Below are 12,030 nucleotides of genomic sequence, written 5' to 3' on the forward strand. Positions count from 1 at the left end.
AGGCATTAAACAGCACTATCTAACATTACTTCAAGACCAGGGGAGTGAGAGAGAGAGTTGGGGGAAGTTGGAATGAATGAGAGAGAACAGAGGGAAGGTAGAGAGAGAGAGAGTGAGAGTGAGAGAGTGAGAGATAGTGAGTGTGGAAGTGATGGAGTGGGAGAGAGGAGGAAAGGTAGTGAGAAAGGTTGGCAGAGAGAGAAAGGGAGAGAGTTTGAGAGAGAGGAGACAGCTCGAGGGAGACAGGAGAAAGGGGGAGCAGGAGAGGTAGAGAGGGCTGGGCGCCTATCTGTCTCCAGAGTGATTGATGGGGCTGTTTCCTGTCAGAGTTATGGAGTGGTGCTAGGGGACTTGGGTTATTTCCTGATTCTCTTAAAACACCATTCTCCTCCCAGGGCACTTACTGAGGCTGTTTCCCTAATTACACCCTATTCCCTACATAATGCCCTCTTGTTGACCAGAACCCATAGGGCTCTGTTCAAAAGCAGTGCACTATGTAGGGAATAGGATGCCATTTGGGAGGAAACCACTGACTGCTTGATACAGCTGTTGCTACATTCTGCCTGCTTCCCATTCCTATCTATCTCTCCTGGACAGACTGATGCAGGCTGCGTCTCAAATGGCACCCTCTTCCCTATATAGTAAACCACTTTTCACCAGGGCCCTATAGGGCGCATGGGGCTCTGGTCAGAAGTAGTGCACTATAAAGGGAATAGTGTGCCATTTGAGATGCATGTGTAGTCTTAGACAGAATCAACAAGCTTAAGAAAAGGCTGGCACTTTAAATCAGCGACCACCAAGACACTGACTGATCTGAGATGGAGAGATGGTAAATAAAAACTCTTTATTTACACATCACCATTTAGCTGTTAGTTAATGTACACATCACCATTTAGCTGTTAGTTAATGTACACATCACCATTTAGCTGTTAGTTAATGTACAATCCCATTAGCTGTTAGTTAATGTACACATCACCATTTAGCTGTTAGTTCATGTACACATCACCATTTAGCTGTTAGTTAATGTACACATCACCATTTAGCTGTTAGTTAATGTACACATCACCATTTAGCTGTTAGTTAATGTACACATCACCATTTAGCTGTTAGTTAATGTACACATCACCATTTAGCTGTTAGTTAATGTACACATCACCATTTAGCTGTTAGTTAATGTACACATCACCATTTAACTGTTAGTTAATGTACACATCACCATTTAACTGTTAGTGCGTGCGTGTGTGTGTGTTTAATGTGTGATTCCTGACATGAGACAGACAGGCCTGTGGACGGGGGCTTCCTCAGCCAGAGTCAGTAGAACTGAACAGGCACATTCATTCATCCTGCTCCTCTCTGCTGTGAGGTTTTAATGTTTGAATGTTTCCAGACTGGAGCCAGCCAGTTAGCAGCCCAGGCAGCGTGTTCCAGCCCGTGTTACTGTTCAGTGCTGCTCACACACTGCTAACACTGTTACTGCTGGGGAGTACGGTTGCATCGCAAATAGCAACCTAATCCCTATATAATGCACTACTTTTGACCAGGGCCAATAGGGTCTGGTCAAAGTAGTGGGAATAGGGAACTAGTAGTGGGATTAGGGAATAGGGTGCCTTTTGTGACGTTGCATAGGACTATTAAATATAATGATCTTTCCTTCACCTCACCTCACCTCACTTTACCTCACCTCACCTCCCTCCATCTTTTCCCGTTTTTCACTCTGATGAACCATCTCTCTCTCTGTCTTGCTCTCTCGCTCTCTCTCTCTCTGTCTCTCTATATCTCCGTCTCTCCGTCTCTGTCACTCTGTCTCTCTGTCTCTCTCTCTGTCTCTCTCTCTCTCTCTCTCTTTCTCTTTCTCTCTCTCTCTTTCTGATAAAGGGCCGAAACTTCTTTAACACATACAGTACACATATTTTATATGCCTGGCTCCTCTCATTTACAGAGAGAGAGAGATATCATCCTTCTAAAATATACTTAAGATATCATTTCAAATTCTTTATATAAAGCAAACCAGATGGCATCATTTTCTTGTTTTTTTAATTTACGGATAGCCAGGGGCACACTCCAACCCTCAGACATCATTTACAAACGAACCATATGTTTAGTGAGTCTGCCAGATCAGGGGCAGTAGGGATGACCAAGGATGTTCTCTTGATATATGTGTGAATTAGGCAATTATTCTGTCCTGCTTAGCATTCAAAATGTAATGAGTACTTTTGGGTGTCAGGGAAAATGCAAAATTTTCTTTAGGAATGTAGTGAAGTAAAAGTAAAAGTTGTCAAAAATATAAATAGTAAAAAAATGACGTAAGTAGTACTTTCACTTAAGTACTTTACACCACTGCTTTGGACCCTTACGTAGATATAATAGACAGGCACCACAGGAACAAATGATGTTCCAGAGGCATGCAGCGTTGCATCCACATGTCAATCAATAAGCTCAATCCACAAAAGCATTATTTTCCAGAGCTCAATATCTAGCCTAACCTCAAGCTACGGGGTCAGTGTAGTCAACGAACGCTAACAGCTAATCGAATCCTATTGTGATGCAGAGAGGGACACCATTTGGCAAGCGGACACTATTTGGCATGACAGGCTCCGCAGGCTGAATGAAGAACACAGCTTCTATGCTCTGGATCAGATTATAACAGAGGAAATGTAACACATGAGGTATTATAAGTGACTACTGCGTTCTACATGGCTATATAATAGATTTTAGATTCAATAACCTCTGCTATGTATTCATTCTCAAATGGGAAAGCATGCAGTATGTATAGTTTCTGGTTTAATACTAAATCTCAGCTGTTTTCACAAGATAAAACAAAAAAAGTAAATTATGTTTTCCAGGCTGTAGTCATAGTTACTGTATAAAAACATTGAAAGCTCTTAGCCTGAGAATGAACTGCAATCTATCATATTCAGAAACACAAACCAAATGCAACTCTGCAAAATAACAAATATATTACTTCATGGGCATTGCTCTATTTCTCTCTGCAAACTGCATTTTTTTGGTGGGGACATGGTAACCAAAATATTGCATGTGCTTATCCAACCTTTTCTGGCCACAGTTGACAACCCTGTGTACACAAACTGTCACATCTTGACAATATTCAGTGGCGGCCACTGCAAAAACACATTTGACAAGCCGTTTAAAACACAACCTGGTATGTACCCACAGAAACAAACTAACTAACAGTGACAGTCCCACGATAACGTTTGTAAAATCATTACTGCAATTCTGATTGTATATAAAGCCTATATTGAGAAAATACGGATAAAATATGAAGCCTGCATATTAGGCTTTTACATTGTTCAAGTTCAAGTTTATTCATCATATACACATGATATACACAACATGGCGTACACATTTGGTACAAAGAACATGGGGTACACTTAGATAAAAAATGATTTAAGATGATTTGTATTTATTTATTTATCTGGATAAGAGCGTCTGCTAAATGACTTAAATGTAAATGTAAATTTATCTTGCTCCTTTGCACCCCAGTATCTCTACTTGCACATTCATCTTCTGCACATCTACCATTCCAGTGTTTAATTGCTATATTGTAATTACTTCGCCACCATGGCCTATTTATTGCCTTAACTCCCTTATCTTACCTCATTTGCACTCACTGTATATAGACTTTTTGTTTTCTTTTGTTCTACTGTATTATTGACTGTATGTTTTGTTTATTCCATGTGTAACTCTGTGTTGTTGTATGTGTCGAATTGCTATGCTTTATCTTGGCCAGGTCAAAGTTGCAAATGAGAACTTGTTCTCAACTAGCCTACCTGGTTAAATAAAGGTGAAATAAATAAAATGATAGCGGACGATATTACCACTCCTAATTGCCATTTCTTCAGTCTAAGCCTACAGGAAAGTGGGTGCCCTCAGGCCTGGAGGGAAGCAAAAGTAATTCTGCTACCCAAGAATAGTAAAGCACCCTTCACTGGCTCAAACAGTCAACCAATCAGCCTGTTACCAACCCTTAGTAACTTTTGGATTTTTATTTTTTTTACCAGATACAATACTATTTCTCAGAAAACAAATGAACAACAGATTTTCAGCACTCTTATAGGGAAGGGCATTCAACATGTACGGCACTTACACAAATGACTGATGAATAGCTGAGAGTAATTTATAATAAAAAGATTGTGGGAGCTGTTTTGTTAGACTTCAGTGCAGCTTTTTACATTATTGATGATAATCTGCTGCTGGAAAAACGTATGTGTAATGGCTTTACATCGTCTGCTATATTATGGAACAAGAGCTACCTGTCTAACAGAACACATGGAAGCCTTTCCAACATAATCCATGTTGAGTCAGGCATTCCCCAGGGCAGCTGTTTAGGCCCCTTCATTTTTTCAATCTATACTAATGACCTGTCACTGGCTCTGAGTAGTCTGTGTGTCTATGTATGCTGATGACTCAACACTATACACGTCAGCTAACACAGCAAATGAAATCACTGCAACACTTAACAAAGAGCTGCAGTCAATTTCAGAATGGGTGACAAGAAATAAGTTAGTCCTAAATATTTCAAAAACTAAAAGGATTGTATTTGGGACAAATCATTCACTAAACACTAAATCTGCCTTCTTAACAATGCTATTAACAAGGCAGGAACTACAGGCCCTAGTTTTGTCACACCTGGACTACTGTCCAGTCATGTGGTCAGGTGCCACAAAGAGGGACTTAGGAAAATTACAATTGGTCCAGAACAGGGCAGCCCGGCTGGCCCTTAAATATATATGGAGAGCTAACATTAATAATATGCATGTCAATCTCTCCTGGTAGAGGAGATATTGACTTAATCACTACTTGTTTTTGTGAGAACTATCAACGTGCTGAATGCACCGAGCTGTCTGTTTAAACTACTAGCACACAGCTCGGACACTCATGCATACCCCACAAGACATGCCACAAGAGGTCTCTTCACAGTCCCCAAGTCCAGAACAGACTATGGGATGCGCACAGTACTACAAAGAGCCATGACTACATGAAACTCTATTCCACATCAAGTAACTCATGCAAGCAATAAAATCACATTTAAAAAAGATAAAAATACACCTTATGGAACAGTGGGGACTGTGAAGAGAAACACACACAGGCACAGATATACACACATACGTACACATGGATTTTGTGTTGTAGATGTGTGGTAGTAGAGTATTGGCTTGTGTTGTGAAATCCGCAGTGAAATGGAATGTTTTTAATTGTATATACCTGCCTTCATTTTGCTGGACCCCAGGAAGAGTAGCTGCTGCATTGGCAGGAACTAATAGGGATCCATAATAAACCCCAGGAAGAGTAGCTGCTGCCTTGGCAGGAACTAATGGGGATCCATAATAAACCCCAGGAAGAGTAGCCGCTGCCTTGGCAGGTACATAATAAATTTGAATACAGTGCAATGAAATGCGTACTTGCAGGTTCACCTCTCGACATGCAACAACAATAGCCGAAGTAAGTTAGTGAATATAAAGAGTAATACAAATAAAAAACTCTATGAATAACAATAGGAGAAACACTTCTCTGTAGTACAGTACAAGAAGGCAGTCAGATGAATTGAAGTAGGGTGTTTACACATGCAGGGAGATTGTGCAATAGATTGTGCATTAATGTATCAACAGAGATAGCACTATAACAGAATACTGTGATGTCTCATTGGGAAATTAGATTTCCGACAAATTACAGGCATAGCTTGCTGCATGGTTTCCCAAACTCAGTCCAACCCCACTCACCGGGCCAGTGTCTGGGGGTAAGAAGGCAGACAATTAAGACAGGGTCGTAGTTCACAGCAGTGTTTACATCTCTGATGAATGAAAGCCTCTGTTCTCCAAAACCTCCTACAGAACCAATCCAGGTCCAATCAGCACAACACACCAAGGTGCAGCCACCGACCAGGCTACTTGTTATTGGGAGAGTGTGTGTGTGTGTGTGTGTGTGTGTGTCCACACCAAACTTGAGTGTGTCATGACATTCTATGACCTGTAAATTACAGCAGTGTTTTGTTATGGACGAAAAAAGGCAACATGAAACTTGAACTCACCTGCCGTGCCGTGAACTTGGAGAAGTGGAGAAGAGAAACATACACTTCTCATTTAGCTAATTAACCCCCCGGACTAAACGCCCCCTCAACTACCACCATGCTGTCTACCCCTCAACTACCACCCTCTCAACAACGACCAGGCTGTCTACCAATCAAACAACGACCAGGCTGTCTACCAATCAAACAACGACCAGGATGTCTACCCCTCAACAACAACCAGGCTGTCTACCCCTCAACTACCACCCTCTCAACAACGACCAGGCTGTCTACCAATCAAACAACGACCAGGCTGTCTACCAATCAAACAACGACCAGGCTGTCTACCAATCAAACAACGACTAGGCTGACTACCAATCAAACAACGACCAGGATGTTTACCCCTCAACAACGTCCAGGATGTCTACCCCTCAACAATGACCAGGATGTCTACCCCTCAACAATGACCAGGATGTCTACCCCTCAACAATGACCAGGATGTTTACCCCTCAACAACGACCAGGACGTCTACCCCTCAACAACGACCACGATGTCTACCCCTCAACAACGACCAGGCTGTCTACCCCTCATCAACGACCAGGCTGTCTACCCCTCAACAACGACTAGGATGGCTACCCCTCAACAACGACCAGGCTGTCTACCCCTCATCAACGACCAGGCTGTCTACCCCTCAACAACGTCCAGGATGTCTACCCCTCATCAACGACCAGGCTGTCTACCCCTCAACAACGACCAGGCTGTCAACCCCTCAACAACAACCAGGATGTCTACCCCTCAACAATGACCAGGATGTCTACCCCTCAACAACGACCAGGCTGTCTACCCCTCATCAACGACCAGGCTGTCTACCCCTCAACAACGACCAGGCTGTCAACCCCTCAACAACGACCAGGATGTCTACCCCTCAACAACGACCAGGATGTCTACCCCTCAACAACAACCAGGCTGTCTACCCCTCAACAACGACCAGGCTGTCAACCCCTCAACAACGACCAGGATGTCTACCCCTTAACAACGACCAGGATGTCTACCCCTCAACAACAACCAGGCTGTCTACCCATCAACAACGACCAGGCTGCCTACCCCTCATCAATGATCAGGATGTCTACCCTTCAACAATGACCAGGATGTTTACCCCTCAACAACGACCAGGCTGTCTACCCCTCAACAACGACCAGGCTGCCTACCCCTCATCAACAATCAGGATGTCTACCCCTCAACAACGACCAGGATGTCTACCCCTCAACAGCGACCAGGCTGTCTACCCCTCAACAACGACCAGGATGTCTACCCCTCAACAGCGACCAGGATGTCTACCCCTCAACAACGACCAGGCTGTCTACCCCTCAACAGCGACCAGGCTGTCTACCCCTCAACAACGACCAGGCTGTCTACCCCTCAACAGTGACCAGGCTGTCTACCCCTCAACAACGACCAGGCTGTCTACCCCTCAACAACGACCAGGCTGTCTACCCCTCTACAATGACCAGGCTGTCTACCCCTCAACAACGACCAGGCTGTCTACCCCTCAACAACAACCAGGATGTCTACCCCTCAACAGTGACCAGGCTGTCTACAACCTCAACAGCGACCAGGCTGTTTACCCCTCAACAGCGACCAGGCTGTCTACCCCTCAACATCGACCAGGCTGTCTACTCCTCATCAACGACCAGGCTGTCTACTCGTCATCAACGACCAGGCTGTCTACCCCTCAACAACGACCAGGCTGTCTACCCCTCAACAACGACCAGGATGTCTACTCCTCATCAACGACCAGGCTGTCTACTCGTCATCAACGACCAGGCTGTCTACCCCTCAACAACGACCAGGCTGTCTACCCCTCAACAACGACCAGGATGTCTACCCCTCAACAACGACCAGGCTGTCTACTCCTCAACAACGACCAGGCTGTCTACCCCTCAACAACGACCAGGCTGTCTACCCCTCAACAGCGACCAGGATGTCTACCCCTCAACAACGACCAGGCTGTCTACTCCTCATCAACGACCAGGCTGTCTACCCCTCAACAACGACCAGGCTGTCTACCCCTCAACAACGACCAGGCTGTCTACTCCTCAACAACGACCAGGCTGTCTACCCCTCAACAACGACCAGGCTGTCTACCCCTCAACAGCGACCAGGCTGTCTACCCCTCAACAACGACCAGGCTGTCTACCCCTCAACAACGACCAGGCTGTCTACCCCTCAACAGTGACCAGGCTGTCTACCCCTCAACAACGACCAGGCTGTCTACCCCTCAACAACGACCAGGCTGTCTACCCCTCAACAGTGACCAGGCTGTCTATCCCTCAACAACGACCAGGCTGTCTACCCCTCAACAGTGACCAGGCTATCTACCCCTCAACAGTGACCAGGCTGTCTACCCCTCAACAACGACCAGGATGTCTACCCCTCAACAACAACCAGGATGTCTACCCCTCAACAGTGACCAGGCTGTCTACCCCTCAACAGTGACCAGGCTGTCTACCCCTCAACAACGACCAGGCTGTCTACCCCTCAACAGTGACCAGGCTGTCTACCCCTCAACAACGACCAGGCTGTCTACCCCTCAACAACGACCAGGCTGTCTACCCCTCTACAACGACCAGGATGTCTACCCCCAACATCCTCCCCTCTTCCTCCTCATAATTGTACTACTTTTCACAGGCTGATGTGTGTTGTTGTTACGTGTGTTGTGTTTGTGTTTCTTCCACCTCCATCACCTCCATTCGTCTCCGCTGTTTAGCTTCTTGTGATTCAATGTGTGTGTGACTTATTCAGCCAGTCATCAGTGTCTATCTATCTGCATAGAGGGATCATTCCAGACCAGGCCAGGCCAGGCCAAGCCAGGCCAGACCAGGCAGTACTTGATTGTGACTGAGCTGTGGAGTCAAAGTAGTCCAGACACTTCAGGGTCAATGCCAAGCACAATCAGCTGGCCGGAGATTCACTGAGTGGGACAATATTCAGTCTTCCATGTCTATCTGCATAGAGAGACCATAGTTGAACGGGCGCACGCACACACACGCACACACACACACAGACACACAAACACATGCACGCACACACACACACACACACACAGACACACAAACACACGCACACACACACACACACGCACGCACACACACACACACGCACGCACACACACGCACCTCACTGCTCAGACAGTGCTATTATGGTGGTGAAGTCAAAGTAGTTCACAGACACTCCTGGGCAATTCAGGCCTGTATTTTAGGTTAAGAGATGCTATTCAGTATGTGAAGAACAGGGCTGGGCCTGACATAACATCCACTAGTTAAAACACATTCAGGTTGATGAGAGGGAAGTGTCTGAGGCCCAGGGATGTAGGCTTCATGCTCCACGAGGGCTGTTGAGTTCAGGCTAGTTAGCGGGACATTCACATCTCAGGACACAGACAGAACCATCCCAGTTCAGACTTCAAACCCCAAATCAAAACTCCACCTACAACCAAGACTGCTTGATGGTTGACCTCTAAACACCATGTAGTCACTTTGGAAAGGCTCTCCAGTTGTACTAGCCTATAGGGAGGGGGAGGTGTACCAACACGCTATTAAGACGCTATGACCCATTATGTAGCCTTATGTCAGCCTGTCATATCCAAAACAACACCTTCCACGTCCGTCTATTCCCTCCAAGGCCTTGACTTGCAACATATCAGAGGTCCTGAAAGATAAATAGATTCCATTGATCAGGGGAAAAGTCACTAGTACAGAAAATATTCAGAAGCCACATTTCATTTGAGATTTCCTCAGGAGGAGTTAATACTGTCTGCTGTACACTCCTTCTGGCACTCAGACACTCTGCCCTAACCCTACAGGCAGGTACTTCACCAAACGCTGCTTTGGCCTGAGTCTCGACTACAAGTCAGAACCCACAAACCCAAACTCAGACATACCACACTTACTCTCTAACGGTAATGCTTTCACATCAATGCTTTCACATCACTAACAGAAGCTAAAAATGGAAGTGAAGAATCAAATGAAATGATTCATGACAGAAATTTGATACGGTCCTGCCTTTAAAAAAAATCTAGTCTGAAATCTACCAATGACCCACAGGAGAAACGCTGTCTGCCCCAAAATGCATCCTATTCCTTTCATAGTGCACTTCTTCTGACCAGAGCCCTGGCACTATAAAGGTAGTAGGAACATATTTGAGATGCTGCAAAGCTGTCTGAATTTTATTCTGATTTCAGAGCATGATGAGGGGAGAATTATATTATATATATTGGGTTTATGCTTTATTACATTTCATATGGGTTCCCTTGAATATTCCCACAGCTGCTGTTGCAGATTAAAGATTAGCATAGCAATGACTTGTTGGGTACGGACAGGCATAGACTTAGGAATCAGTTTATGAGAATTGTTATCTGATAGAACCTGTTCTATCAGATCAAATGATAATTATCCTACTATAGCTTGGCAAGAGTTTGTCCAGTACTGGCATCTAAAGAGAGACAGACTAGTATTAACATGTTTTACTCAGTTACTGTACCTTCAAGTAGGTATTAATTCACTTGTTCAACTGATAAACAACTCATGAGGCAACATCACCCTCTAGTGGCCATGCTGTGTAGGCTGAGATCACCCTCTAGTGGCCATGCTGTGCAGGCTGAGATCACCCTCTAGGGGCCATGCTGTGTAGGCTGAGATCACCCTCTAGTGGCCATGCTGTGTAGGCTGAGATCACCCTCTAGGGGCCATGCTGTACAGGCTGAGATCGCCCTCTAGTGGCCATGCTGTGTAGGCTGAGATCGCCCTCTAGTGGCCATGCTGTGTAGGCTGAGATCACCCTCTAGTGACCATGCTGTTCAGGCTGAGATCACCCTCTAGTGACCATGCTGTGCAGGCTGAGATCACCCTCTAGTGGCCATACTGTGCAGGCTGAGATCACCCTCTAGTGACTAGGCTGTGTAGGCTAAGATCACCTTCTAGTGGCCATGCTGTACAGGCTAAGATCACCCTCTAGTGGCCATGCTGTGCAGGCTGAGATCACCCTCTAGTGACTAGGCTGTGTAGGCTGAGATCGCCCTCTAGTGGCCATGCTGTTCAGGCTGAGATCACCCTCTAGTGGCCATGCTGTGCAGGCTGAGATCGCCCTCTAGTGGCCATGCTGTTCAAGCTGAGATCACCATCTAGTGGCCATGCGGTACAGGCTGAGATCACCATCTAGTGGCCATGCTGTGCAGGCTGAGATCGCCCTCTAGTAGCCATGCTGTGTAGGCTGAGATCGCCCTCTAGTGGCCATGCTGTGTAGGCTGAGATCACCCTCTAGTGGCCATGCTGTGTAGGCTGAGATCGCCCTCTAGTGGCCATGCTGTTCAGGCTGAGATCGCCCTCTAGTGGCCATGCTGTGCAGGCTGAGATCGCCCTCTAGTGGCCATGCTGTTCAAGCTGAGATCACCATCTAGTGGCCATGCTGTTCAGGCTGAGATCGCCCTCTAGTGGCCATGCTGTTCAGGCTGAGATCGCCCTCTAGTGGCCATGCTGTGCAGGCTGAGATCACCCTCTAGTGGCCATGCTGTACAGCCTGAGATCACCCTCTAGTGGCCATGTTGTGCAGGCTGAGATCGCCCTCTAGTGGCCATGCTGTTCAAGCTGAGATCACCATCTAGTGGCCATGCTGTTCAGGCTGAGATCGCCCTCTAGTGGCCATGCTGTGCAGGCTGAGATCACCATCTAGTGGCCATGCTGTGCAGGCTAAGATCGCCATCTAGTGGCCATGCTGTACAGGCTGAGATCACCATCTAGTGGCCATGCTGTGCAGGCTGAGATCGCCCTCTAGTGGCCATGCTGTGCAGGCTGAGATCGCCCTCTAGTGGCCATGCTGTGCAGGCTGAGATCGCCCTCTAGTGGCCATGCTGTGCAGGCTGAGATCGCCCTCTAGTGGCCATGCTGTTCAAGCTGAGATCACCATCTAGTGGCCATGCTGTTCAGGCTGAGATCGCCCTCTAGTGGCCATGC

Source organism: Salmo trutta, unplaced genomic scaffold, assembly GCF_901001165.1.
Source record: "Salmo trutta unplaced genomic scaffold, fSalTru1.1, whole genome shotgun sequence".
In the NCBI taxonomy this organism is placed as follows: Eukaryota; Metazoa; Chordata; class Actinopteri; order Salmoniformes; family Salmonidae; genus Salmo; species Salmo trutta.